The following is a 24,352-nucleotide window of genomic DNA, read 5'->3' as shown; positions in this document are numbered from 1 at the left end:
GCTTCTCCTGGTCTCCCATGGGGTGCAGGGCCCAAGCACTTGGGCCATCCTCCACAGCACTCCTGGGCCAAAGCAGAGAGCTGGACTGGAAGAGGAGCCACCAGGACAGAATCCAGTGCCCCAACTGGGACTAGAACCTGGGTTACCAGCGCTGCAGGCGGAGGGTTAGCCTAATTAGCCGTGGCACCAGCTGCATGAGTTTCAACAATCAAACCACCAGAGAGGCTTGTTATAAACACTGATTCTGAATCGTGAGGTCCAGGGCAGGATGTGAGACTGTGGTTCTAACAGGGCTTCTGAGTCATGCCCGTGGTGCTGTGCACACACCACTCGGAGCAGCAGAGGGGCTCTGGGGCTCGATCTCCCAGCTTCAGATCCCAGTTTGCCACGTTACCTGGGTGCCTGCAAAGAAATGATTGAGCTTACCTTCTCCTATTTTCTCAGCTATAACATGGAGATAATATCTCATGGGGTTGCTGTAAAAAGTAAATATCTACAAAAATCTCTACAATGGTGTGTGCCTGGTACAGAAATGAACTATTTAAGTGTTAGCTGCTGCTGTTTGTTATTGCTATGATTGCTTACGTAGTTACTTGGTGCGGGAGGTTGGGGAAAGAAATCTAGTCCTGTAAAGAGCTGAGAATTTTTTAATTTGTTAGTTTCTTAACAAACCTGATATGAGCAAAGGCAGGTTCAGATTCCATCTCCTGACCTTGACCTTCCTGGCTTTTTAAAAAAATTTTTATTCATTTTCATTTATTTGAAACCAGTGTGAAAGAGACAGAAAGACAGAGACAGAGAGGTCTTCCATCCATTATAGTCTTCCATCAGTCTCCAAATTGCTGGGCCAAGCTGAAGTCAGGAGCCAGGAACTCAGTCTGGGTCTCCCACGTGTTTGTCAGGGATTCAGGGGTTGAGCTGTCCCGTGCTGTCTCTGGGGCACATTAGCAGGAAGCTTAAGTGGATGCAGACCAGAGGCAGGGCCAGCTCTCAGGTGCTCCAATATGGGATGCAGGCGTCCCAAGCAGCAGCTTAGCCAGCTGCATGCACCCTCGTGATCTTGACCTTTCTGAACCTTGGGATTAAATGGCACCAGTTATGCAAAGCATGAGGCGTGCAACAGAAGTCTGCTCATTCCCTTCCTGCCTTTGCTTCAAATTAATGTGAATTATGAATGTGTTAAGAAGTTACCCAGGCATGCATGCCTGTAGTTTCCCTCAAAACTTTAGACTCTGTTAGGTTTCCAACTGCATTAGGTCTCAGAGGCCAACATGACCACCAGGTCATTATTCAGTTCTATCTCTGTTCTGTGTTTCATAGATGAGTCTCCACAGTCATGTTCTATTGGAAATATATAGTCAGGTTCCTATCTCCCTCAACCCCACTCAAGAGAACCTGGGTCTGGTGGCTGGTATTAGCCAGTCTCTCACCCTTCACTCCCAACTGCCAACACCTGACACAATGTTTGGCACATAGTATGCCTGTGGCAAAATCATTTGCCAGTAGCCAAGAGAAGTGTATATAATATGTGTGTGTGTGTTTGTATGTATACATACACAGATATATATACACGCATACATACACACACACGTAGATAATTGTGGGGGCTGGCACTGTGGTACAGCAGCGAAAGCCACTGCCTGCAGAACTGATATCCCATATGGGCAACGGTTCAAGTCCCGGCTGCACCTCTTCTGATCCAGCTCTCTGCTATGGCCTGGGAGAGCAGTAGAAGATGGCCCAAGTCCTTGGGCCCCTGCACCCATGTGGGAGACCTGGAGGAAACCCCTGGCTCCTCCTGGCTTCAGATCGGCCCAGCTCTGACCGTTGTAGCCATTTGGGGAGTGAACCAGTGGATGGAAGACTTTCTATCTCTCTCTCTCTCTACCTCTGTAACTCTGCCTTTCAAATACCTAAATAAATCTTTTAAAAAAATCACTGGGGCAGGCATTTGATGCAGTATTTAACTAGCCAATTGATATGCCTACATCCCGTATCAGAGAGCCAGGGTCTGAGCCTCAGCTCTGCTTGGAATTCCAGCTTCTTAACCTGCGAGGCAGCAGGTGCTGGCTCACGGACTTGAGTCCATGCCACCCACAAGGAAGACTCAGATTAAGGCCCTGGCTCCTGGATTTGACCTGGCACAACATCAGCTGTACCAGGAATTTGGGGAGTGAACCAGCAGATGAGAGATCTCTCTGTCTCTCTGCTTCTCTGTGTGTGTGTGTGTGTCTTTCAAATAAAATAATCAATATTTTTTAAAAATATCACATTTGTACTTCATTTTGACTTCCACTTAGCATACTGCATTTTTTAAATTTATGTATACCAAGAAATTGCATCTCAGCATCAAACACTGGGCAGCAGACCTGACTCTGGATTGAAAAACAATTGGTGTGATAGAAGGATCTGCAGCTCTTTATGTTTGTCATGAATATAAATTATTTTTTCATACTTCTCAGCTGTGGATTGAAAGAGATAAGTCCTAACTTAAGCACACCTTCCATGGGAGTATTAGCATTTACAGAACAGATAGATTGAGCAATAAATATTTATTTAGCAAAATCCATCTTTACATAAGGATTCAAAATAACTGATCCATGTAACAAGTTACTGAATAAGCTTAAGGTACATTTTTGCACCTACCATAATTGAAGTCCTTGCTGGGGCATAAAGAGGGTCTGTTTGCACAGCTATGCTGGGAAGAAATTAGCTAGATATGCATTTGAAAGGACTGGCAGGTAATGGCTTTGATCCATGCACCACTCTTTACAAGATCCTGAAATGGTTTGAGGATAGACTCAGAAACTTTATTTCTGAACTCTCTTATTTAGAGAAATACCTACAACTAGCATTATTGTTATGGGGGTCATTATCTCAATACTAATCCACATTCTTGCCCTACCACCAGAGATACGAATTCAGAGTAGAGGCATAAGTAAGTTGCAGGAGAGAGAGCAGGATTTATTTAAAAGGGGGGGGGGGGGAGCCAATGTAGTCCATAAGCTGTACTTTGGAAATCTATATTCATTAAATAAAAGTTAAAAAAAGAGAGAGAGAGAGAGTGAATATAATTTCTTTTTTTTTTTTTTTTTTTTTTTTTTTTTTTGACAGGCAGAGTGGACAGTGAGAGAGAGAGACAGAGAGAAAGGTCTTCCTTTGCCGTTGGTTCAACCCCCAATGGCCACTGCAGCCGGCGCGCTGTGGCCGGCGCACTGCGCTGATCCGAAGCCAGGAGCCAGGTGTTTCTCCTGGTCTCCCATGGGGTGCAGGGCCCAAGCACTTGGGCCATCCTCTACTGCACTCCCAGGCCATAGCAGAGAGCTGACCTGGAAGAGGGGCAACCGGGACAGAATCCGGCGCCCCGACAGGGACTAGAACCCGGAGTGCCAGTGCTGCAGGCAGAGGATTAGCCTATTGAGCCGTGGCCGGCTGAGAGAGTGGATATAATTTCACACAGAGAGTTTCCCCATCATGAGTTGGCCAGAAAGTTGTCTTTGGAGCGGGGGGAGGCCAGAGAAGGACCCAGAAGTAAGGGCCAGAAGTCAAAAGCAAAAGAGGGTGCATTCCCACATGTAACAGCCACTTTTCTGGGGCTGGGGGTAGTGCCTTCATTGGACAAACAAGGTATAGTTTGGTGTGTGTGAGGGTTTCCGGGAGTTCCATGGCACCTCCAAGTGGTGCTTAACTTTCACATGGCCTTCACGGCATCTCCTTCCTGGTTCCGGATGAGACACAGGTGCTTCATGGGAAAGTGGCTGTACCGGAGTGACACATGAAGGAGGGAGTGACAATGCAGGGCTGGAGGCAGAAAGTATTAGGAACATCTTCGGGCTCAGCTAGTCCTACCTAGTCTTCCTGCTGGTTCTGCCAAGTCATTATGACTTCCAGAGTCTTCTAGCGGAACGTCCCTAAGGAGAATCTGTCCCTATCTATACCAGCTGTCAGTGTGTCTGGTCACAGAAAATTATAGAAATCCAGAGTTGATGGGTTTCTAGAGATGGTCTTCTTTGCCTTTCGAAGCATGGTTTGTGGCCCAGGAGCAAAGGCCCCAACAAGGAGCCTGCTGAGAACGCAGACTCATGGGGCCCACGCCAGCTTAGAGTCGGCATCGGAGCTCCGACAAGATCCCCGGGGGACTCTTATGCCCAATGGAACTGTAGAAGCCTGAGTCTGTGTGCTGTGCTCTTGCACCTCCACCATGGCTGCCGGCCATGGGTGTTGTCCTCGCTACCCTAAGAGGGCTCAAAAACAGAGCCGAGCCAAGCCAGTGCAGCTGCTGCCTTGCTCGGCTGGTGGAGCTGCTGTCCTCTTAAAGGGCAGAAGTGCTGCTCCCAGGAAATGCAGAGAGGACGGGGATCCAAAACCCGAGCTTAGGAGCTGTGGTTGCGTGAGGCCTGAGTGTGTCTGAACAAGTCAGCTCATTGAGAAAAATGTGCCACTGAAAGCTCTTCTAAATTATGTCATTTTATGGAAACCCTGGACGTCCAAAGTGGTGCTTTTAAATTTGGGGTGGGAGTAAGGAGTGGCGTGAATGGGAGACAAGTGGGCGTGAGAGTGAGTGTAGAGCCCCTTGGAACATGCACCATTGCAGCTAAATTCGTCCGTGAGTTCTGTCGGGTACCAACCTGGGACTGCCCCAGTCACCAGCAAGGCAACCGTCTTTGTGCTGGGAAAGGGGGCAGGATAGTCGGGAGAGGCCACGGCGCTGAAGGGTGTGACCCTGTCTGTAAAGATGACGTGCAGGAGTGTGTAATAAAGCGAACGTGAGACTACACCCGCATGCTGGTCCGCGACCATCCACACAAGCACCTTTGACCAGAAGCGAGTTTCAGTGGACTGCTCCTAAGAGTGCAGCGTGCTGCTCCCTGGAGCCTGGAGGCTCAGCTCTGAGGCAGTGGGCTTTCAGCTCCAAAGGGAAAGCTGAGGGGACACCAGGCTGCCCCTAGACCTGCAGACCCAGAGAGGAAAGCTGCCTTCCTGGAGCTCCCAGCTCCTCTAAATACTTTGCACCGTGCAATTACCCTGTGTGGGCCATGAACTGCGGTGGGGAGCCAGGCCTGGCCCAAGGCAAACACAATAAAGTCTTCCTTATTTGGTGGATATAGATTAGGTTACAAAATAAAGAAACTTAACCCATTCACCTATTTTTCCCCAGGAACCTTTAAAAAATTACTATTTTCTATCTGTGTTTGGAAACATGGAAATTAAACTTTGGGTTTGGAAAGACCAAAAAAAGTTTAAATTCCTACTATTGGCTTAATTACTTGGTTTAGTAATTAAGGGGACAAAGTGAAACTTATACCTGTATTATATAGTTTTCTCAGAATGTTACAATGTTACAAAACTTTATTTTTTCTCCCTATCTATCTCTAGTTTCTAGCTTTATACATATGCTTTAAAATACAGTCATAGCTGTAATTTCTCATGGACTTCTGAAATAATTTTATTTTTCTTGGCTTTAGACCATAACTCAGTACTACTGTCTACCAAATATATAATGCGAGCCACAAGTTCAAGTCATGAATGTAATTTTGCAGTAACCCCACTAAAAAAGAAAAGAACAGGTGAAATTTATTTTGATACTACATTTTCTATAACTCACATGTCCAAAATATCTTCCTAATAAGTAACCAACATAACAAAAATTGTTTACAAGCTATTTTACATTCTCTTTTTCATGCTAAGTCTCTGAAATATGGTGTGTACTGTAGCTTGCTGCCCATCTTACTTTTCACAGCTGCCAATCGAGTGCTGCACAGCAGAGTGGGCCATGGCTACTGTATTGAGCAGCTCAGCCCAGGTTCAAGGGTACCCGTCCCTAGCATTTTGGAGTCAGAGTCCTTTAGGGAACTTCATGACACCTGTGAACTTTCCCCCCAGAAAAGCTCAAGTGCACAATTCTACACAGATGGTCAGGGGATTTATGAAGTCCTAGAAGTCCATCTTGGAGCCCCAGAGGTAAGATCATCCCAGTGGGTCAGGTCATCCCAAATTGCCACAATCCCATCACAAGTCTTATATTATTTTAATTTTGACCTTTGGATTTACATAAATTGTTTTAAAAATATTTATTTATGCATTTTTGAGAGTCAGAGTTACAGAGAGAGAGGGCGAGACAGAGATCTTCCATCTGCTGGTTTACACTCCAAGAGGTAACAACACTAAGGCTGAGACAGGCTAAGGCCAGGAGCCAGAAGCTTCATCCAGGCCTCCCACTTGGATGGCAGGGGCCCAATCACTTGGGCCATCTTCTGGTGCTTTTCCCAGGCCATTAGTAGGGAGCTAGATCAGAAGTGGAAGTGGGATACAAACTGGCACCCATATAGGATGCCAGCATTGTAGGAAGTGGCCTCACTGCTATGCCACTATGCTGGCCCCCATCAATTATTTTTTTAAGATTTATTTATTTATTTGAAAGTCAGAGTTACACAGAGAGAGAAGGAGAGGCAGAGAGAGAGAGATGTCTTCCATCCTCTGGTTCACTCCCCAAGTGGCCACAAAACGGCTGGAGCTGTGCCAATCTGAAGCCAGGAACCAAGAGCTTCTTCCGGGTCTCCTTTGCAAGTGCAGGGTCCCAAGGACTTGGACCATCTTCTACTGCTTTCCCAGGCTGTAACAGAGAGCTGGATGGGAAGTGGAGCAGCTGGGACTCGAATCAGCGCCCATATGGGATGCCGGTACTGCAGGTAGTGGTTTTACCTGCTACGTCACAGCACCGCCCCCCCCCCCAATAAATTATTTTAAAGGAGAGTTTATCATTTCCATACATGAAAAATAACTCTAATTTACCAAAAGCAATAGATAACTTAAGAATATTTTACTATTAACTTTTTAAAATTGTCTACCCATAAAAGATTTTCAGACCAAAGTTGGGCCAATAGTTTCTATCTTGCCTTCTTTTACAATAATCTCTGTAATTTTGACATATAAATACAGTTTTGTGAGAAAGGAAAAATAGTATGTGGGGTGAAACAGTCATGAAGGGATTGGAAAATATTTAGAAATACCTGCCTTTCTTGAATCCAGGAATGAAGCTGTTGTAACCTGATATTTAGAGATAATAAATAAAATTGTTCAGCTACAGACCTACCACCCAAACTCATCTTTCATGAAATCTGTATGGTGAGATGGAAACTCAGATATCTAACTGAGAAGGTCACTCACTTTGATGTGGTTCCTGACTTGAAGATTTTCTGTTTTCTTCCACTGATGTTTCTTTCCTATTCTATTTGCCAAAAGATACACTTGAATCACTTCCCTCTTCAGGGAAAAAAGGTAAAAAGAAGAGACCTGGGGCGGTGTTCTGTCATCTTCTTTACCTGTTTCCTTGTTCCATAATCCAATCGGTGAGACCCAAAGACCAAAGAGAAAGGAAACAAGTAGCTGGATGCTTGACCTTCCTGTAGGTCTCACCTCAAGGCCAGGATTGCAGACTTAAATGCCAGCAAAGGCTGGACAGGTAACTTGGATGGATTTTTCCAAAGACTGGGGCCGGCGCTGTGGTACAGGGGGTTAACACCCTGGCCTGGCATCCCATATGGGCGCCGGTTTGAGACCCGGCTGCTCCACTTCTGATCCAGCTCTCTGCTATGGCCTGGGAAAGCAGTGGAAGATGGCCCAAGTCCTTGGGACCCTGCACCCACGTGGGAGACCCAGAGGAAGCTCCTGGCTCCTGGCTTCGGATTGGCAGAGCTCCAGCCGTTGCTGCCATCTGGGAAATGAACCATCGGATGGAAGACCTCTCTCTCTCTCTCTCTCTCTCTCTCTCTCTTTCTCTCTGCCTCTCCTTTCTCTGGGTAACTCTGACTTTAAAAAAGATTTATTTATTTATTTGAAAGTCAGAGCTATAGAGAGAGAGAGAAACAGAGAGAAAGATCCTCCACCTGCTGGGTCACTCCCCAAGATGGCCACAGCAGATGAGCCAGGCTGAGGGATAAACTGGCCCTTTGATGTTTGCACACATTGAGTTTATTGCAATGCTGTATTCCACTAGCCTGCCAGGTCAACTGAGTTATTTGTCATGTTTTGTTCACTGATGGTCTCTTTTCCCCTGAACCAAAAGGGGTGTGTATGATCCATTCTCTAAGTTATGGGTTGTTTTGTCCCTTGCACTTACATGGACTTCTGGTGATCAATGGATCTATCTTGTGGGGAGCAATCCGGACTAGACTGAGTTAACTGGAATTAAGACTTATTCTATGCATCTGCTCTCCCACAATATGGCGCTGGGAGAGAAGTAAACAGCTTCTGCACAGCTGCCTCCAGTTCAACCAATAAACTGTAGGACTTGCTCCTGATTGGAGGAGAGCAGCGTACTCGGCGTGTGGGCAGCCGAGTTGGGATTGGCAGAGGAGGACTATAAAGGAGGAGAGAGACGGCATGCACCAGGAACATCTATGGGGAACATCTAAGGGGAACATCTAGCTGAAGGAACACCTGTGCAGCCCCCGAGACGAGCCGGCCGGCGGTGTGCCGCTCCCCTGCGGAAGTGGGGAATGTGGCCAGGGGGAACTGCCCTTCCACGGAGGTGGAAGGGATAGTAGCCAACCCGGGAAGAACCAGCAGCAAACCCGGGGAGGGCCGAGCAGACGAAAGAACAGCGCAGGGTCCTGTGTCGTTCCTCCACGAAGAGGGGGAGCGACATAATGGTGCCGTGACTCGGATATGAAGCCTAGGCAGGATTCAGTGTCGTTCCTCCACGAAGAGGGGGAGCGACATATCTACCTATGTACCTATCTAATAAACACTGTTTAGTGAAGTGTGACATGCATATAAGAGTGTTCAAAGCTCAGTGAGTTCTTATAGAGGTCTGCACCCACATAATGAACTCTCAGTAAAAGATGTAAGCCAATTCCAGTATCCATAAGCTTCCTTCCCGCCCTCCCTGTCAGGACCTACCCTTAACCCCTGGAGGTGCCTCTACTCTGACTTTCCACCTGTTCTTGAACTTCTTATATAGTTCTTACATCATACAAACTCTCATGTTTGACATGTTTTCTCAGTATAATGTCTGTGAGATTCATACTTCTTGTTGCATATCAATACTTTGTTCTTTTTTATTGCTGTGTAGTTATTAATCATATGATACATCACTACTGGTCACTCAGTCTCCTGTTGTTTCTAATTTGGGGCAGTTTTTCTGATGTATTCCCCCTATTTGTCTCCCTGGGTATAGAATTGCTAGGCCATAGGGTAGAGATACTCTTAAATTTATTAGAATCTGTCAAATAGTTTTCCAAGGCAGTTGTACAAATTGCCATTGCCACTAACAGTGTATGAGAATTCCAGTTGCTCCGTATTCTTCCCAGCATTTGGGAAGGCCAGTTTGTCCAGTCATTCTGATGGATGTGTAGTGTTTTCCCATTGTGACCACAGTGTGCATCATCACCTCAAATAAGTGAGACATCGATATTGTTGAAGTTCATGAAGCTTTCAAATTCTTGGCTCAAATGTGACACACGCAATAGTTACTAACCCTGTGAAGGAATTCTAACTATTTCCCTCCTTGAGAGACGTGCTGCCTAGTTGTACCATCATTCCAGCTTTGTCTGATGTGGAAATTCCTGAGCCACACCCATCCTGTGATATCTCTGGGGTGTGGCGCTGACATACAGTGCACAAGGGACAGCCCCTCACAAATAAATTTTCCACTGCAGACATAGGACAGCCTGGCTGTTTAGTAAAAGCCAGCGAGCATCTATTGAATCCCTACTTTGTTTCATGCACCGTTCTAGTCATTGAGGAAGCAGCAGGGAATTAGACATAATTCCCCTCTCAAAAGTCTCATAGTCTAGAAAGGAGACAAAGTGCTTGCACAGCTGTCGTGCAGTGTGATAAGGGCTTTGAGAAATCCACGTGCTCAGTGGGCTTTGAGGGCCTTGGAATGAGCAAGGAACAGTGGGAACCCAAATGAGTGTTTCAGCAGGGAGAGGGCGGGAGGCATTGTAGCTGCCGGTGCAGTGGCAGGGGGCAAGCCTCTGTGTGGGTGTCTCCATTGTCGTTGGGACAGCTAGAGCATAGAGCAGGAGGCACTCACGAGAGATGTGGCCAGGTGCAGGCAGGCACCACTGGGAAGGATTTACTGAGGTGAAACCACAGTTCACAGACATTCAGCCCAGAGAATCTCCTTTTTGGCTTACCTGCAAGAAAATGAATCAAGACTTCCTTTTGGCTGTTGTCTGAATACTTTTAACTTCTCATTGTTGAGGTTGTTGTTGATGTTAGACTTCTAGCTTCTCTTGTGGATAAAAACACATTTTCTAGTAAACAGCTTAAACCAATATATTTTCCTAAGTATAGCAGCCTAAGAATCATAGTTTCAGATGGCAGTCATTTGGAACACAGGTTAAGATCACTAGGAATACCCATATCCCATATGGCAGTGCCTGAGTTAGAGTCCTACCTCCTCTCCCAATTCCAGCTTCCTTATGCACACCCTGGGAGGCAGTAGGTAATGGCTCAAGTACTGGGTCCCTGACACTCATGTAGGAAACTTAGACTGAGTTCCAGGCTCCTGAATTTGGTCTGACCCATCCCTGGATGTTGTAGGCATTTGGGGAGTAAACCAACAAATGTAAAATATATGTCTCATTTTATATATCTGACTATCTATCTATCTTTCTCTGTCTCTCAAATAAATAATAGAAAAGAACTGTGGCATTATAACTAGGTTTCTTCTTGTCTGCTTTCCAGACCCAACACTCCAGCCTGTTCTGTAACCTTGGGTGTGGCAAAAACCCACTGCTAGCTTTCTTGTGGAATGGAATTTTATTCATGGTATCGGCATCTGTCCTTTTGATTGGAGGAGGAAGGCAGACATGTATTCCTAATAAAATCTACTCATCTAAATCACACCAGCCCCAATGGTGTCTGGAACCATCTCCCTCAAGCACAACTGGGATAGCCGTAGACTAGCAGAATCAGCTCCACTCTCTCAAACAAACACGCAGGCAGCCTGGATCGCTTTCCATTACCTGGGCTGCATTCTAATTACATGACACAGAGCAACTCGTTTGATTCTCACGGTCACCCTAGGGCTGGACGATATCATTATTTCCATTTTGCAGATGGAAACGCTGAGGCACCGAGAGGTTAAGTAACTTGGTGAAGTCACAGGTGGAATTTGAAGCCACACATTCACACTTGTAAACACTGCCCCATGATGCGTTCTTCACACTTGTAAGACATCCAGCAGAAACTCAAAGAAACAGAGTTCATTCAGCAAACACTTCTTGAGCAACTGCCTGGTGGGTGAGTCAGCAACACCTTTGGCCCAGGAACTCTCCACCTACTTGGGGAGACAGATGGGAGTAACCATTTGCAATGCAAGGCTGTCTGGAAGGTAACTGACTTTGCCTGAGGAAGGCAGGGGAGGGCTTGGGCCTGGAAGGCAGGCTGGATCTGCCATGCGCAGGATTGAATAGAGACAGCACTTGCCAGGGCTGTGATGAGCCGAGGCTTGTTTGGGAGGTGTGTGGGGTGCTTGCGGGTGGAAGGCGTTTGGGGTGTGCAGTATAGAGTGAAGGCAGGGACGGGACTGGTGGGAGGGTGGCACTTGGCCGTCGGGGTTGGATTGGAGTCTTGTGTGCGTGCCAAGGAGTAGGACTTTATCTTGTACCCAGTGGGAAGCCAGTGAAGGTTGTTAGGCCAAGGGGAGAGGCGTTAAACCACCTTCGGGAAGGTCTTGGCCTGGATGACAAGGCAATGATCCAGGAGAGGGTGAAAATTAGCAGCACGGGGTATTTGGGCTCTGGGAGCATCAGGTGGGTTGACTGTAAAATTTGGTGCCGGGCTGATCGCAGGTGTAGAGGATATAAGTTACGTGAGGGAGGCAGATGAGAGCAAAAGGGAGAGGAGGAGAAAGAGAGGGGGACAGAGAGACCCATGCATATCAAACAATACAAGGAAGGGAGGAAAGAACGGAAGAGAGCAGGAAAAGACAAGAGGAAGGCAAGAGAGGATGGGAAGACAAGAGAGAAGAAAGCACACCTGTACCTTAAAAATCCCCAGCGAAATATTACTGGTGCTATCTAAGAGACAGAATTTTTGCAGCATTTGCTCAGCCAGATTTTTGTTTTGGTAATCCACTAGCAGTTATTTTCATGGCTCCGTAATAGCCCGTGGAGATTGCTTCTATCTGAAGATAATTTGTCAGGTTTATGTAAGACTTCATTTCGGGGGCATTGCCTTGGCATGCAGACAGCTTCCAGGCCTTCCACGCCCGCAGAGACATGTTCCCCAAAGACTGCAGTGAGCAAATTGGATTCTCTCCTAGGCACCCTCACAGCAGACAAGTTCTGCTACATGGGCATTCTCAGAATAATCATTTTTCTCAAAAGGCAGACACAAACAAACACAGGCATGTCTCATTCATCCCCACAATTGTGAGCCCCAAGTCTTGGTGGTTTCCAACCCATGGCAACTTCAAATACATTGAGATTAAAAAAAAAAAAAATCTTATGTCAAGCCATCCTGTTGCTGCCCTCTCTGCTGGTTATAAGCAGCATAATTAGCGAATTATTTCTCTCTGCAATTCTTATTGTGGTCGGGAGGGGTGGACATGAATTGGAGTCAGGAGGGGCGTAGAAGTTCTAATCATCAGAGGGCCTGTGGACATGGATAAGGTAGCATGTCAGGTGTTAGCTGTCAAGGCAGCCTCCGAAGCTGGAGGAGTCTCATTTCACTCCGGGTTTAGGTTACCACGAGTTTCACTCATCTTCCTGCTGCAGGATTGGCTTCTGGTCGCCAGCCGGGAGGCATGGTGAGGAGCCCCCAGTGAGACTGGACAGCCTGATGTGGTGAGCTGTTTGTCTGGGGGGTGCATTATGTGGCAAAATCCATACACACGCATGACGCCAGACCAGCGTCAGCCAAGACAGGCATCCCAGATGCATCTCAACAGCGTATAATTGGACAGCTCAGCCGCTGAAGTGCAGGACGTGGCTTTGGGTTGCGAGCAGTGTGTTGAATTTAGGAAGCCTTCACTCCATCTGATTTGAAAGCAGAGCAACGGAAGCTCGTGCTGAGGGTGTGGAAATGTCAGCAGCTCCCGAAAGCGCGGAGGACAGCAGGGTAAGTGTCGAACCACCTCTGCGATGCTCTCTGGGTCACAAGCAGTGGGTGGGTCAGGATCCGTCCATATCCCAGGCATGGGTTTCCAATGATCAGCTTCTCTTAAAGTTCCAATATTACCCTTGCTAAGGGCAAGATTACACAAACGTGTCCAGTAATTTTCATATGTCTTGACTCGGAATTTAAAGGGAAAGGAAATATAACTCCTGGATCTGAAGCATTTTTGCTGGGGGATGGGAGAGAAACAAGGATAACAAAAAGACATAGATTCTATGGCTGGGGTTTCTGAACTTTGAGCTCTTTGAGGACTGTTAAAATGAAAATCACTTACCTTTCTCTTTTGAAATAAGATGTTGAACGAATACATGAATGTGAAGTTGTCATCTGTCCCTAGTGCCATATGTTGAAAGTCATTCAGTTCCCTAAGGGAACTGGAAATGTCCCCAAGAACGATTCTACAGCAGCTGAGGCTGGGGACGGCAGTGTTGCAGACAGGGAAGAACACTGAAAGTGTTCGACCTGCGGATGAAAACAGTGCAGGTGGGAATAACGCTCTTCTCCGCTGGAGCAGGCCTGGGGGAGAAGTGAGGAGAACACTTGTCTTGTGTTTCCCTAGGGAGAAGGGTTTGGTTCTGGGGGAGTGGGGCTAACAGGCCCCTTTGAAAACCTGATGTTTAGAAAACAACACAGGCCTACTCCTGACAACACGCATTTGTTATCAGCAGTTTGGTACGTACTACAGGGATTGCATGCAACCCTGTGAAGTCCATGTCAAGAACTCATGCTCTAGATGCTTGGGCTGAGAGTGAATGGAAACTTTCGCATTTGGCTTGATTTAAGGAAGGATTCCCAAACCACCTGGGAAGTGCTACAGTGGACTGGAGTTTCCCTAGGGATCCACTCCCAGTCACTAGAAGCTGAGTGAATGGTTTGTGTAGAGGAGAGAGCCCAAAGCTGGGACTCAGCACGATCTGGATGGAGTTGGTTCTAGCTGTGTGCACACAGAAATTATTTAATCACTCTCAGCGTCCACGCACTGTGAAATGGAGGCAAATTCTGTTATACTTACCCCAGCACCAGAGTGGATTATGAACAGAAATAAACTTTTCTAAGTAATTCTCTAAGGTTGTACATTGATAGGAAGAATAAGGAAAAGTTTAATTCCTGCTTCAGCATAAGGTCTTTACTGTTACGAATATTATACACAGCACTGCAGCTCTATGTGGGAAGGTACAGTAAATGTCTAACTCCAAATAGGCATCAGATTTATATTTTTTGAAAACTTTTAAAATGAATGAAAGGTGATATTATGATATCTGGAAGGTGTTTTTTTAAAGCATTTTAACCAAAATGTGAATGAACATTGTAGAAAATGAAATATACTTGAAATAATTCCGAGTGTTTTCAATGAGGAGAAACTTACTCTCAATTTCTATTTAATAGAAAAGGAAATGAGGCTGCACTTTAAGGTAATACTTAATCATGGGAAAGAGAAGTAACTTCATATCAAGTGAAAGAGGTAATACTAAGTAATAACAGAGTACATAATAGAAGTTGAATGCCTGTCTTTAAGAGTCTAGAGAAAAACAGAATTTCCAAAGGCTTTTGGTAATGGGCTTTTTGAGCTGTCCAATTGGGATAAGATCTGTAGGATGTGAACAGTTAGCAGGTGGTAGAATATTCTTAGCAGCTTTCAGAGTATTTGCTGCCTGGTGAATGGTAGTTAATTCACCAGGCAGCAAAATTATATGCAGCTCCTACTACGTCCAAGGCTCCGTCCCAGGTATTGCTGGGTTTAGGGCGCGTCCCTCACTTCCTCCTCACCTTCAAGAAACATAAGCCAGGCTGGGGAGTTTAGCACACACTTCTGAATAGACAGGTGATGCAGGCAGTGGTTTTCCACCCCAGGTGTTGAGAGGAGAGAGAGAGAGAGAGAGAGAGAGAGGGTTGGAGGTCGGAAATGATGACAGCCTTTACGGAGGAGGTGAGACCTGTCCTGGGCAGGAGTCGCCGAAAATGGCAGGTCATGTGTCCAGGTGTTTCATCTAAAAACCTAGAAATCACCCTTCTTTCCTCTTTCCCTCACCTCCCCAGCCAAACTCTCAGCAGCTCCTACATAGTCTACTCCAACGTATTTCTTCAGTCTGCACATCCCCACTGCCGCCATTTTTGTCTTCCTGGATCAAGCCGCCCTCACTCCTTTGAAATGTTTGGTCCCGTGGTCTATTAACCAGTCACTGTCCTTCCACTTTTGGCACATCTTCCAATCCATCTGCCACAAAGTAGCCAGAGAGATGAACTCACTGCCTTGATTTAAACTCTTCAAAGGTTTTCGATCAGCTGAAAATACGATCTTTAGCTCCTCCCCATGGCCTACCAGACCCTGCCTGTTGTGGCCAGCCCCACTGATCTCACCCTTCCTCCTCTCCACTTGCTCCCATGGCTGAGCCACTCTGGTTTTCCTGTGGTTCTGTGATCTACTCAGATGCACAATAGAGAACAAAGGGTGTGCAAAGATCAAAGGCTATAGAAAGAGATCAGGTCTCCAAATGAGCAACAAGGCTTGGTTCTAGAATGATTCTGCCACGCAAATGTGGGCCAGTTGGTAGAAAATGCAGGAAGCAGCATTTGCTTTCAGGGACCCCTGGGAAGGGTCCTTTTGTATCTCAAAATTTATCTCTCCACCAGTTTCATTAAATTCTTTTTCCAGGGCTATACCAAGATATACCATCAACACTTACTGTGTCGGGTATGGTGCTAGGTACAGGAGCTATGAGGATTTATAAAAAAGAGACACAGGAATCCTATCTTCTTGGCATTTTTCAAACAAATGGAAGAACCTGACAATTAGAACAGAAGATAATTGCAATGAGGATTTTTACAAAGTACCACAAGAACAAGTGGGTAGGGCATGTAATCCCGACTTTTCAACGGAAGTGCCATTCTTGTTGAAATCTCAAATAGAATTAGGGAAGTGGGGGGGGGGGGGCAAGTGCAGTCATTCCTCTGGATTTATGTGGGGCAGGGTTGGTTCCCAGGACACCCTGAGGAAATATCAAAACCCACAAATGCTCAAGTCCCTTATCTAAAATGGTACAGGAGGGACAGAGGTTGAGAGGCCGCTTGGGATGACTGTATCCCATACCCAGAGTGCCTGTGTTCAAGTTCCACTCTGCTCCTGCCCCCAGTGTCCTGCAAATACGTATCCTTGGAGGCAGTGGTGACGGCTTAAGAAGTTGAGACTCTGCTACCAACACTGGAGACCCAGACTGAGTTCTGGGCTCCTTGCTTAGATTCCACCCCTACCCACCCACCCACCCAGACCTCAAGGACTTTTAGGGAGTGAATCAGCAGAAGGAAAATCTCTCTGTCTCTACCTCTCTGCCTTTCTTTTTTGTTGTTGTTTTTTTTCTGCCTCTCAAATAAACAAAATACATACATCAATAAGGAAAATGATATGGTAGTTGGGTGTATCCCATGCACATCCTCCTAGTATGACTCAAATCATCTCCAGACTACTTACAATACCTAATACAGCATAAGCACTGTGTAAATAATTGTTGTACTGCATTGTTTAGGGAATAATGACCCCCCCCAAAAGTCTGTGTCTGTTCATTACAGATGCTATTTTTGTTCTCAATATTTCTGATCTGCAGATGGTTGAATTTGTAGGAGCAGAACACACAGCTATGCAGGACCAAGTATCTTCAGGTGTTCTTGGCAAGGGAAACAGCACATGCAAGGGGCAGACTTAAGGGAGAACATGCACCTTCCTGGAACCCAGAAAAGTGTGGGTTAGTTGGGACACGATGGGAAGGTGAGGGGAGCAGAGGGAAGGCTCCAGAAGCCGGCAGGCCACTCAAGCCGCTGCTCTGCAATGCAGACGAGAAATACTGTTGGTGTGAACCAATGTGCAAGTACAAAGGCTGGAGAATCCAGAAGGGATATTTCAAAAGGAGAGTCCACAGAACTTGGACTTGGCCTGCATGGTTCGGGATGAGGAGAGAACAGCAGTACGAATGGTTGCTGAGGCCCCACCATGGAGCACTTGCTGAGACAGGCACTCGGGCACGAGAAGAGCCATGAGGAAGACAGAGAGAAGTCACATCTGATTGCAAAATGCATTTTTGCTTTATTATAGAGCAGATTTTCTTTGTGGCATGGGCTCTGGAAATTCTGAAAACAGATGGAGGAAAGAGTCCATGAAAGAAAGAGAGCAGAGATGAGAATCAGGGAGTCCCTCCTAAGTTTGCTTAAGCCCTAGCCACAAAGCCAAGCAAGCTCTACCATCCTGAATAAACAGTATTAAGAAGAAACGTTGAGTTTGTTGGGTGATAGCAAGGCCTTTCCAAGTCCATTATGCTGTGATGCCTGGTGTTTACATTTTCCATGGTCAAGGTATTCCAGAATCCTATCTGCTTTGGACAAGGTAATGGCAGCCCCTGGGGAATGTGTAAAGATGTTTTCTCATCCCAACTGGCTCCAAGTCCCTTTTCAGCCAAACATAGGCCCTCATTTACATTTCGGATGAGGAAATGTCTGGGCTCCGTGGTCTTTTATAAGCTTAATGGACATGTGAATGTGGGAGAGACAGACACAGAAAAAGATGACAGTAGATATCCGCTTGAGACACCACCCAATTAATTTAATGTCTGTGACATCATCCCACTTTACTTGAAGGCTTCTGAAATGAGTACCTCTTGTTTTACCTGTTATTTAAACTCTTGTTAAACAATGTGCTTCCATGAGAAAGAGACTTCCTTCAGAGCCAGGTTTCTCAACAGCAGCGCTATTGGCATTTGGGACAGGATCATCCTTTGTTGTGGGGAACTGTCTTGTGCATTGTGGGGTGTTCAGCAGCATCGCTGGCCTCTACCCCCTAGATCTCAGTAGAAAAACCCCACACCCAGTTGTGATACTAAAATGTGGCCCTGGACTGCCCAGTGTCCACTGGAGGACACAATCGCCCCCGAATTGGCATAATTGCTTTAAAGCAGTGGTTCTCAGAATGACCATCAGCAACACCTGAACATCTGTCAGAACCACAACTTCTTTGGCACCACCTAGACCTGCTCAGTGCTCAGTGTTCATGAAGGCCACCAGGGGTTTTGGTGCACACGAGAGCTTGAAGACCACTGCTCCAGTGCAAATGAAAAGTCACAAAAATTTCATGAGAAATAGCTATTTGTGTAAAAAAAAAGATTTTGAATAAAGGAAATATCCTCCTTGTCTTCATCTCATGTTTATTTTTATTTGAGTGGCAGTGAGGCAGATGGGGGAAACACAGAGTTCTCATCTACTGGTTCACTCTTCAAATGTCGGCAATGGCCAGGGATCAAAGACAGGAGCCAGGAATTCAATCCAGGTCTCCCACATGGCGACAGGGAACCCAATTACTTGAGTCATCACCTGCTGTCTCCTATAACCTGCATTAACAGGAAGCTGGAGCCAGGAGCTGGAGCCAGGAATCAAACCCAGGCACTCTGATGTGGGACAAGGGCATCTTAACCAGCATCTTAATTGCTAGGCCAAATGCCCACCCCCAGGCTATTTTTTGAAAGGCAAAGCTTATTGATAAATTGTTTCCTATCATGAAAATTCTCATAAATAGATAATTTTTAAATCACATGAAAAGTTTGTACTCTTTTTCCTTAGTTTACAAATATCAAACAATGATAGTATGGGTATCAGATTGACAGAGAGAGGTTTTATTTTGCTTTTTATATATTTAAACTTTTAACTGGCACAGTAACTGTGTATTTCTGGGGTACAGGATGACATTTCAATATAAGGTATGCATTGTGTGATGATTAGATCAGGGTGACTGGCGTATCCATCCTCCAGTCATCATTTCTTTCTACTGGGGACAGTAAAAATCCTCTCTACTAGCTATTTTGAAATATGCCATCAATTATTGTCAACCACAATTATCCCACTGTACTCTAGAACTTAGAAGTTACTCCTTCTATTCATGCACCCTACCTGTGTACCCATTACTCATTAGTTCCCTCCTCTGGACTGTCCCAGACAAAGAGTGATCTTCAATAAGCACAAGGAATACATTTTGCCAGTAGAATAGGATTGTGATATGCAGCTTCCGATGTTATATGTGGCTTCCATTCAGGTTAGCGGGTCAGTTGCCTGACCCAGGACACTGTTGTTTTGGGGAAGCGAAGTAGACACCTGTTCAAGAGAAAGCTTCTCTGTTAACTTCCTTCTATTACTTTTCTATTCCTTTGTTCACTCTCTCCTTTTCTACCAAAACAGCACTAAATAGGAGAATTGAGTTCTCTGATTTGTTTAAGCAGCAGTTTTATAATGCATTCTGTGAGTACAAATTATAAAAGTTCAAAGTTCTACTTTTCAAGTATGTAGTAGCTACTTTTCATTACTTTAAACAAAACACGTGAGAGGTGCATCTTGGGGTGGAAAGGCTTATTTTGATTTACAGTTTGGAAGTTGGAGTTCGGAATTGGGGGGCTGACTGGAGTGGTAGTTGGTGGAGGCTGGGAATGGTGGAGAGCATGTGGAGGATTGATCGCAGGAGAACTGGTAGACAAGAGAGAGACAAGAGGCAGAACATGGCTGCAAGAATCCGTCTTCTTGAGGCCAGAGTTGCAGCACAGCGTGTTAAGCCATCACTTGGGATGCCCAAATCCCAGATCACACTGCTGGCTTGAATCCTCACTGCTCCACTTCCCAATTTCTTTTTTTTTTTTTAAGATTTATTTTATTTATTTGAAAGACAGAGTTACAGAGAGAGAGAGAGAGAGGAGGGGTCTTCCATCTGCTGGTTCACTCCCCAGATGACTGCAACAGCTGGAGCTGCACCAATCGGAAGCCAGGAGCCAGGAGCTTCCTCCAGATCTCCCACATGGGTGCAGGGGCCAAGGACTTGGGCCATCTTCTACTGCTTTCCCAGGTCACAGCAGAGAGCTGGATCAGAAGAGGAGCAGCCGGGACTAGAACCTGTGCCCATATAGGATGCTGGCACTTCAGGCCAGGGCTTTAACCCACTGAGCCACAGCGTTGGCCCCTCCACTTCCAATTTGGCTTTTTCCAAATACACCTAGAAGGCAGCAGATGATGACACAAGTCCGTGGCTCCCTGCCACCCATGTGAGGCACCCAGATGGAGTCCCAGGCTCCTGACTTCAACCTGGCCAACCCCTGGCTGTTGAGAGTATTTAGGGAGTGAACCGGCAGATATAAGACTGATCTTTTATCTGTCTCCTCACCACTTGCGTCATTTTGTTTCTCAAGTAAATAATCAAGTAAATCTTTAAAAGCAAAAAACTCTCTTGAGAGAAGGACTTTCTGAGGATAAGCCCCCAGTGACATAAAGATCTCCCACCAGGCCTGCCTCTTGGGTGCCATAATTGGATCAAGTCTCCCCCCTTTATCCATCAACCATTAGCATTAATCCCGTCACTGTTAATATAAAACTTCAAGATTTAAGCATCTGCATGAGTTCGGGAGCCAAGTCCTGTTCAGTCTGTGGCAAAGTATATTTTCAAATTGTGTGAAATGTCATTATCTTCCCTGAAATGCTGTAATGGATCCCTGAGTGTTAAATTGGGTTCCAAAAAATCATTTTATCAGAAATGGAAATGATGTGCCAGTTAAATAATAATTTTTACATAAAAACACAAGTATGCCAAAAGAAAGAAGATAAATTTAGCAAGACTTCATTAATTTAATTATTATTATCCTATATTAATTAGAAAAAAGTATTAAATGCCAACTGTGTAGCAGTGAAAAAGCAATATATATTCTTAGACCTCATGGAGCTCATATTTTGTCTTTTGTAGGCCAAGTGCAGGGTGTGGGCAGAAATGGAGAGAAAACAACCCAATATTTCAAATTTTGGGTTGTATCCTATTAGTAGGCTATGAGATCATTTAGTGAGTCACAACAGAATTTGGGATTGTTTCTTTAACAAACAAACCAAAATGAAGTGAAGAAACCAGACTTCATTCTACCACACTTAAGTGTCATTTCATCAAACTCTCTGCACTTAAAAAGTTCGAGAAGTACTGAAACTTTGAAAATACTGAAATAAATGAGAAGATTGCAAGTTGTAAGGCATGCTATGAAAAGGCCAAGGGACTGAGACAGAAAATAGCAAGTCCAGGGAGGTGGGAGCCACTTCCACTGCGTGGTGGGGGCTGGCCTTTCTCATGAAGTGGCCTTCTAGCTGCACCTGTCCCAGGAGAGCAGTCTGCAAGAAGACTAGAGGGGGAGGGGTCTTCCAGAGAAATGGAGAAGCAAGGGGGAAGGTTCTGCCTGGGGCCTGACTTGCTGGGGTATGGCAACCTAAATGACAAAGAAACTGGACGGTTGGTCTCCTTCTTCCTCAGGAAGGGAGATTCTGGAACTTTCGGCTGATAGAGGCACAAAAACTAAAGGGAGGCATGAACTGATTCCATAAACACAATAGAGTTTCACTCCAAAAATAGGGCAAATCCCCAATTCAAATAACAATAGAAACGTATGTAATTAAAATCCAGGCAAGTATTTGAGTGTTTACCGTGGGCAAAGCATTAACTATGGTGGGTTCAAAGATGAACAAGAGTTTTAACATGCAAGTATATATATACACAAAAGACCAGATTATAATTTACTTATAATTTTCTTCATTTAATAAAATTTAAATAGCATAATACAATATGAAAGTATAGTTTGCACTATTTAATAAAACAGTCACCTATTCTCATTTTTACAAGGCCTGTTCCACATACCTCAAATTCATTTTTCCTCTGGTATTATAATAAAGAATTTATTCACTTTAGAGCAGTTTCTGACTATTTATCTACCTGCTTTGTTCTATATTTCAAAAGAGAGGCATGTTCTATATCCGTCGGTAATTTTTCATAGTAGGGATTTTAAATAAAGCTCTACAAAGAGACTTAAAACTTCTATAACACTCCAATTCTGCACTTTGAGTCTCCCTAATTCTTCCATTGAATTCCAAGTTCTAAAGCCAGCAGCCCTTTGGTAGGAGGTATGTCTGTGTTTGTAACAAACCTAACATTATTGTTGATACAGCATTAGTATTTTAATGTCCTCTATCTCCTTGCTATATCAGGAAGACCATCTGGTCTGGGGCCCATTTTTTAATGTATTTATTTTTAAAGATATATTTATTTATTTGAAAGGCAGACTTGAGAGAGACAGAGATCTTCTATCTGCTGGTTCACTCCCCAGACAGCTGCAATGGTGAGTCTGGGCTAGTCTGAAGCCAGGAGCCAGGAGCTTCACCCACATCTCCAACGTGGGTGCCAGGGCCCTGTGGATTGAGCCATCCTTCACTGCTTTCCCAGGCACATTAGCAGGAAGCTGGATCAGAAACGGAGCAGCCAGGACTTGATAGAACTCCTTTTACAGTCCTGTCTAGTATCTCTTCCCCTGTCTTCTGACCAACTTATAGCCCACAGCCTCTTCAAAGCTGGACCTCCCACTTTCTTCACCAGGTAAGTAGAATTCACAGAAGCTGCAGAGGGAGCAGCGAAAGCACTTCTCGTGGTTGCCCTGTTCCCTCATAGGCCTGACTACACTGGACAGTGTGTCCTCAGGCCATGGCGGATGGTCTGAAAAACCTGTCCATGACATTTTATGCTTTAGCTCAAGGCAGTTGGAATCCAGTAAAAATCTTGTAAGTGTGGACAAAGCGAAGTCACAGGGAAATTCTTGATGTTGTACCCTTTAAGCAAATGATTTGGGGTATCAATTTGCAATCAGTTATATCAGATGAATAAAAGATTTTGGAATCTTTTGGAACATTTCTGAATTTTTTTCCCTAAAGAAATAATCTGGAAAACATTATGCTGAGTGAAATAAGCCAATCCCAAAGGGATAAATACCACTTGTTCTCCTTATAAGGTGACAACTAACTGAGCACCAAAAAGGAAACCCGTTAAAGTGAAATGAACACTATGAGAAACGGTGACTTGATCAGCCCTCACCCTGACTGTTGATGAGCAACTTAATATGTTATCCCTCTTAGTATTTTTTTTGTTTGTTCTACTTAATACTTTTGGTTGAATACTGTAATCAATACACAATTCTTCTTAAGTGCTGAAACTTAACTGAAAAGTGATCGCTGTTAAATATAAGAGTGGGGATAAGAGAGGGAAGAGATGTGCAATTCGGGACATGCTCAAGCTGACTTACCTCAAATGGTAGAGTTAGAAACATACCAGGGGATTCCAATTCAATCCCATCAAAGTGGCATGTACCAATGCCATCTCACTAGTCCCAGTGATCAATTTCTGTTCACAATTGATCACAATGATAGGACTAAGAACCAAAGGGATCACATAAACAAGAATAGTGTCTGCAAATACTAGCTGATAGAATAAAAAAGGGAGAGAATGATCCAGCATGGGAAGTGAGATACACAGCAGACCCATAGAATGGCAGATGTCCTAAACAGCACTCTGGCCTCAGAATCAGACCTTAAGGCATGGCTGAAAAGCCCATGAGAGTATTTCAGGCATGGAAAGCCAAGACACTCTGGGGGAAAAAAAAAAACCTAAATGAAAGATCTCTGCGAGTGAGATCCCAGTGGAAAGAACGGGTCATCAAAGAAGGAGGTACCTTTCTCTGAAGGGAGGAGAGAACTTCCACTTTGACCATGGCCTTGTCTAAATATGATCAGAGTTGGTGAACTCAGGGGGCTTCCATAGCCTTGGCGACTCATGACAAGAGCCTAGGGTGATTACTGATGCCATAAACAAGAGTGTCAATTTGTTAAGTCAACAACAGGAGTCACTGTGCACTTACTCCTCATGTAGGATCTTTGTCCTTAGTGTGCTGTACATTGAGATTTAATGCTATAACTAGTACTCAAACAGTATTTTTCACTTTATGTTTCTGTGTGGGAGCAAATGTTGAAATCTTTACTTAATGTATGCTAAACTGATCTTCTGTTTATAAAGAGAATCAAAAATGAATCTTGATGTGAATGGAAGGGGAGAGGGAGTGGGAAAGGGGAGGGTTGCAGGTGGGAGGGAAGTTATGGGGGGGAAGCCATTGTAATCCATAAGTTGTGCTTTGGAAATTTATATTCATTAAATAAAAGTTAAAAAAAAAGATAAAAAAATAATCTAGAGTTCAGAAACAAATGTCGGCACAGAATTGTTGTTTGTGGCATTATTTGTGTTTGGGAGTCACCCAAATATCTTTCAATGGGATAATTTTAAATATATAATGTTATAGCTGTATTGTAGTCTCATTGAAGTCATTAAAAGTGCTGTTTATGGCAAAACCTTTAAATT

General features: G+C 44.9%; 1 protein-coding gene across 14 annotated transcripts in view; it reads left to right on the top strand.

Moving 5' to 3' along the window:
* THRB (thyroid hormone receptor beta) overlaps nt 1–24,352 on the top strand; it is a 402,102-nt gene that overhangs the window by 190,019 nt on the left and 187,731 nt on the right. The window contains exon 1 of one of the 14 annotated variants that reach the window (XM_051858876.3): nt 13,053–13,074. The exons of the other annotated variants lie outside the window; for them this stretch is intronic. The gene's annotated coding sequence lies outside the window, so the exon portion shown is untranslated. Of the gene's footprint in view, nt 1–13,052; nt 13,075–24,352 lie in introns of those variants that run through there. 14 annotated transcript variants of the gene reach the window in all.

Source organism: Oryctolagus cuniculus, chromosome 4 (assembly GCF_051225735.1).
Source record: "Oryctolagus cuniculus isolate XC-2025 breed Fujian yellow rabbit chromosome 4, ASM5122573v1, whole genome shotgun sequence".
NCBI classification, from domain to species: domain Eukaryota; kingdom Metazoa; phylum Chordata; class Mammalia; order Lagomorpha; family Leporidae; genus Oryctolagus; species Oryctolagus cuniculus.
This window is presented reverse-complemented; position numbering and strand designations above follow the sequence as displayed.